Genomic DNA, 5,592 nt, shown 5'->3' on the forward strand with positions numbered 1-5,592 from the left:
AGCTTACAGGGAGAAGGCAGGAGAATAGAGTTTACTGGGATAATATATCAGCTATGATAGAATGCCGAAGCAAACTTTACGGGCCAAATGGCCTTACCCTGCTCCTGTGTTTATGGCCCTATGGTCTTGATTCCATCAAGAAAATCCAGGAACCTGAATGTGATCTGTTCACCATGTTTGAATTTTCATTCTCAACTAAGCCAAGAGGATAAATTAGTTATTAGCATCAACAATTTGTTAATAAGAATATTAGCTGATTGTTTATTAATTATTGAAACATACAACAACAACCTCAGGCATTTGAGTCCATAGAACAGCATTTAATAGAGTAAACTGGTCTTAAGCAGTTCACAGCCATGACAGGGTTAAAAATCGTTGCTTGCGCAATGAAAAGAAAACATTGTGAAAAGGTGCCATACAGTTGAGATCTGTGAAGGTGACATGTTGGAAATGGAATGCTAAAAAAAGTCAAAGTCCTTACGTATGGTAACATTATTTTTTCACCTTCATGAAGTTGTTAATGAATGACAAGAGAGGTTAATTCTCCACAGATGTTAAATTTGTCTATATTCTGAAAAAGTATGACTATTTCATCTTGGTGTGAAATTCCAGCAGAATCTGTGTGATCCAGAAGCCTTCACTTTACCTTATAGACCAGTCTGGGAGGATCTGATTCATCGCGTCTCTGCAAAAGGAAATGGTCAAATCATCAGACTCATCAACACTGGGAACTCTGTTTTAGAGTTGTATCTGGAGCTTGGACTCCAATATATTCACATCAAGCATTCTGCACACATAGTATGTCAACATCTTGTCAATATCATCTGCAAATAGCTTTGGATTGACCATCCTCAAATGATCAGTATATTTGAGTGCAAATTCTATTGTTTTCCATAAGCCTACCTTGGTTTCCCTTGTGAACCACGTGACCGAAATAGTGCAGATCAGGAAAGCGAAGAGCAGCCAACAACCAACCTTCCATATCATGAAACTGCGTAAAGGGGAAGAGTAACAGAACTGATGAGATACAGAAACGAGATGGCTTTGTGTTTGAAATATTTACCTCCTGTTTCCTCTGTAACATTAGTGGAGTGGGGTGAGGTAAATAAGCAGAGCTGGAGGAGTAAATAATGTTGACTGAATGAAAGGGAGAAAAACATCATCAGTTGGAATAAAACCATATTTTCTCGAGGCAATGGCAACATCTTGCAATGCAGTCATTCACTGATACTATTATGGTTGTTGGAATTACAGTAGATCCGCTAGAAAATGAATCTCAGGGTTGTATAATAAATTTACCTTGATAATAAATTTACTTCGAGCTTTGAAATCTTTTCTGCACTACATCCAGTTGAATAACAATTCCCTTTTTTAACAGAGTACCAGATTCTCTACTCTGACTAATACCAGAAACCTTCTTCACTATAGTGACTCCACTTTCAAGGAACCATGTACCTGAATTCCAAGATCCCATTGTTCTTTAACACTTCCCAGGGCCCAACCAATCACTTCGAAAGTCTTACTTGATTTGTCTTTTGAAAATGCAAGACTTTGCACAATTCTGAATTAAACTCCATTTGCTATTCCTCAGCCCAAAAACTCAGCTCATCAAGATCCTCTGTAATTCTTCAAAATCCTTTTCACCAGGGACATGAGATGTACAGGTTGGAAAGGTGACAGCAAACTTGTCCATTCTCAGAGGTGAATGAAACTAGATGACATGGATTTAGATTTGAAGCGATTGTTTTCACCCAGAGAGTGGTGGAAAAAGTGTCACAGTCAATGTTTGTGGAGTGTCTGAATGAGATCTCAAGTCACATCTCCATGGTAGGCTTTGGACCTTGTTCTGGAAGATAGGGTTTAGATACATTACTGTGCAAAATACAGGTGCATTTAAAAGAATTCTGTAAAGAGACGATGCTTTCAAAAGTAATGAAATGAAAAATATTTAAATATTTAAAAATATTATAATGTGCATTAAGCAGCAATAAACTAAATCAAATCAAAGTTGGGTGTCACCACACTTTTCCTTTAAAACTACTTCAATTCTTTCGGGTACCCTGTCATGCAGTTTTATAAGAAAATCATCTGCTAGGTTGTTCCAAGTGTCTTGGAGAACTTGCCACATTTCTTTTTCAGACCTTGGCTTCTGCTTCTCCAAGCAATCACAGACAGCCTCGGTGTTGTGATCAGGACTCTGGAGATGATACCACCTGAAACTAAATAAGAATCGAAGGTGCCTAAGGCATTTGCAGTATACTGTAGATGGATGTGCAATGGAAATCCACATGGTCTTTGTCTGTGTTGTACGACTCTGGGACCAGATGAACCTGTTACACAACAGCATTATCTGAACCCTGAAGCTTAAAGTTCAAAGTGGATTTATTACCAAAATACATATCTGTCATCATATACAACCCTGAGATTCAATTTTTTGTGGGCATACTCAGTAAATCTATAGATTAATAACCACAACAGAATGAACAGAATGACCACAACAGAACAAAGGTTCTGAACTTAAAGAGGGGTAACTTTGAAGGTATGAGACGTGAATTAGCTAAGTTAGACTGGCAAATGACACTTAAAGGATTGACGGTGGATATGCAATGGCAAGCATTTAAAGGTTGCATGGATGAACTACAACAATTGTTCATCCCAGTTTGGCAAAAGAATAAATCAAGGAAGGTAGTGCACCCGTGGCTGACAAGAGAAATTAGGGATAGTATCAATTCCAAAGAAGAAGCATACAAATTAGCCAGAGAAAGTGGCTCACCTGAGGACTGGGAGAAATTCAGAGTTCAGCAGAGGAGGACAAAGGGCTTAATTAGGAAGGGGAAAAAAGATTATGAGAGAAAACTGGCAGGGAACATAAAAACGGACTGTAAAAGCTTTTATAGATATGTAAAAAGGAAAAGACTGGTAAAGACAAATGTAGGTTCCCTACAGACAGAAACAGGTGAATTGATTATGGGGAGCAAGGACATGGCAGACCAATTGAATAATTACTTTGGTTCTGTCTTCACTAAGGAGGACATAAATAATCTTCCAGAAATAGTAGGGGACAGAGGGTCCAGTGAGATGGAGGAACTGAGCGAAATACATGTTACTAGGGAAGTGGTGTTAGGTAAATTGAAGGGATTGTAGGCAGATAAATCCCCAGGGCCAGATGGTCTGCATCCTATAGTGCTTAAGGAAGTAGCCCAAGAAATAGTGGATGCATTAGTGATAATTTTTCAAAACTCGTTAGATTCTGGACTAGTTCCTGAGAGTTGGAGGGTGGCTAATGTAACCCCACTTTTTAAAAAAGGAGGGAGAGAGAAACCGGGGAATTATAGAACGGTTAGCCTAACGTCGGTGGTGGGGAAACTGCTGGAGTCAGTTATCAAAGATGTGATAACAGCACATTTGGAAAGTGGTGAAATGATCGGACAAAGTCAGCATGGATTTGTGAAAGGAAAATCATGTCTGACGAATCTCATAGAATTTTTTGAGGATGTAACTAGTAGAGTGGATAGGGGAGAACCAGTGGATGTGGTATATTTGGATTTTCAAAAGGCTTTTGACAAGGTCCCACACAGGAGATTAGTGTGCAAACTTAAAGCACACGGTATTGGGGGTAAGGTATTGATGTGGATGGAGAATTGGTTAGCAGACAGGAAGCAAAGAGTGGGAATAAACGGGACCTTTTCAGAATGGCAGGCGGTGACTAGTGGCATACCGCAAGGCTCAGTGCTGGAACCCCAGTTGTTTACAATATATATTAATGACTTGGATGAGGGAATTAAATGCAGCATCTCCAAGTTTGCAGATGACACGAAGCTGGGTGGCAGTGTTAGCTGTGAGGAGGATGCTAAGAGGATGCAGAGTGACTTGGATAGGTTGGGTGAGTGGGCAAATTCATGGCAGATGTAATTTAATGTGTTTTTCCATTATTCATTCCAATAATCTACTTACAAGGTAAAAACATATATCAACTTTCATGTCAAAAGTTATTGCAGAATATTTGGAGAGATTAGTTTATCTTGAACTCCTGGGATTAAAACATGTTGTCGAGCGTTGGTTGTACTACTGGTTGTGAAAATGAAAACAATATTCTCACAGGCATTCAGTACAAGTAAATGAAATTATAAATTTCCCCTGAATTATCTCTCATATGGCGGGGGGGGAGGCAATCATAGCACCAGCAATGAGAACATTGTACATTTAAGCAGGACTGGATCAAGTGACTTACCTTGCAGTTGATACTGTTGTAAATGTTTCACATGAATATTCACGTCCTGTTGAGGCAAGGAAAGAAAATTCAGTCTCGCATGTTTACCCAGTGCAGTCAAGCAAGAGTACATGATTGGCAGGTGGAAACTCATGGTTTGAGTAAAAGGCTGATTGGTTACAGGGAGGTGAGTAATTTCTGTTTCTTGTGCATATTTGAACACCTGTTGCTGGGGAAATTACGAGGCTTGAGTTGGAGGGTTTGCAAACCATAATCCTAAGCAGACAGAAGTGGAAGTTCCAGCCAGGCAATTGACATCTGCCAGCTCTGGGAGATCTGTTGTTGGGGCCACAACACCCACCGGAAAGACATACACATCTCTGCACTGAGTGTATGTGGAGATATTGGACCAAGTACAGTTGTTGATACAACAGGATAATGCTTCTGTTCTCAATGAAAAAACAACTTGTATAATGCAAGATGCTGGAGGAACTCAGCAGTTCAGGCTGCATCTATGGAAAGAATAAACAGTCGACATTTCAGACCAAGACCTTTCTGATGAAGGATCTTTGCATGAAAAATTGACTGTATACTTCTTTGCATAGATGCTGCCTGGCCTGATGAGTTCTTCCAGCATTTTGTATATGTTGTTCTTGTTCTCCAGCATCTACAGAATCTCTTCTGTTCCTGTTTTAATAGTGGGATGACAAATGTCATTGAACATCATAGAGTTATACAGTATGGGAACTAGCCCTTCAGCTCAATTCATCCACACTAACCAGCATGAGCTAGTCCCATTGAGTCTACTCCACCATTTCAGCACAGCTGATCCATTTCCCTTTCAACCTCGTTTTCCTGCCTTCTCCCCATTACCTTTCATGTCCTGACTAATCAAGAACTTATCAACCACAGCCATAAAGGTATCTGGTGATCTGACCTTCACCACCACCTGTGGCAACAAATTCCTGTCTCACCTCCCTCTGGCTAAAGAATTTCCTCCTCATCTCTGTTCCAAGTGGACATCACTCTCTTTTGAGTCTGTGCCCTCTGGGTTTTGACTTTCCCACCAATGGAAACATCCTCTTCACATCCACTGTATAAAGGCCTTTCACCATTCGATCAGCTTCAATCAGACCTCCCCTCATTCTTCTAAATTCCAGTGAGTACAGGTCCTGAGCCTTCAATTGCTATTCATATGATAATCTTTTCATTCCCGGAATCGTTCTTGTGAACCTCCTTTGAACTATCTCCAATGCCAACACATCTTATTTTAGATAAAAGGCCCAGAAATACTCACAATATGGACGTCCCTGAAAAGGACAGGCCTTCATTAATCAGAGGATTGAGATCAAGAGTTGTGAGGTAATTGTGTAATACCAGTG

General features: G+C 40.0%; 1 long non-coding RNA gene across 1 annotated transcript; it reads right to left on the reverse strand.

The window, feature by feature from the left end:
• Positions 1–297: 297 nt before the first annotated feature.
• LOC140210054 (uncharacterized) lies at positions 298–4,281 on the reverse strand. Its single transcript, XR_011889139.1, has 3 exons — positions 4,232–4,281; positions 904–991; positions 298–685 (listed from the first exon to the last, which is right to left on the reverse strand). It is a non-coding gene; the product is annotated as an uncharacterized lncRNA (long non-coding RNA).
• Between the last annotated feature and the right edge of the window lie 1,311 nt (positions 4,282–5,592).

This window comes from Mobula birostris, chromosome 14 (assembly GCF_030028105.1).
Source record: "Mobula birostris isolate sMobBir1 chromosome 14, sMobBir1.hap1, whole genome shotgun sequence".
Taxonomy (NCBI): Eukaryota; Metazoa; Chordata; class Chondrichthyes; order Myliobatiformes; family Myliobatidae; genus Mobula; species Mobula birostris.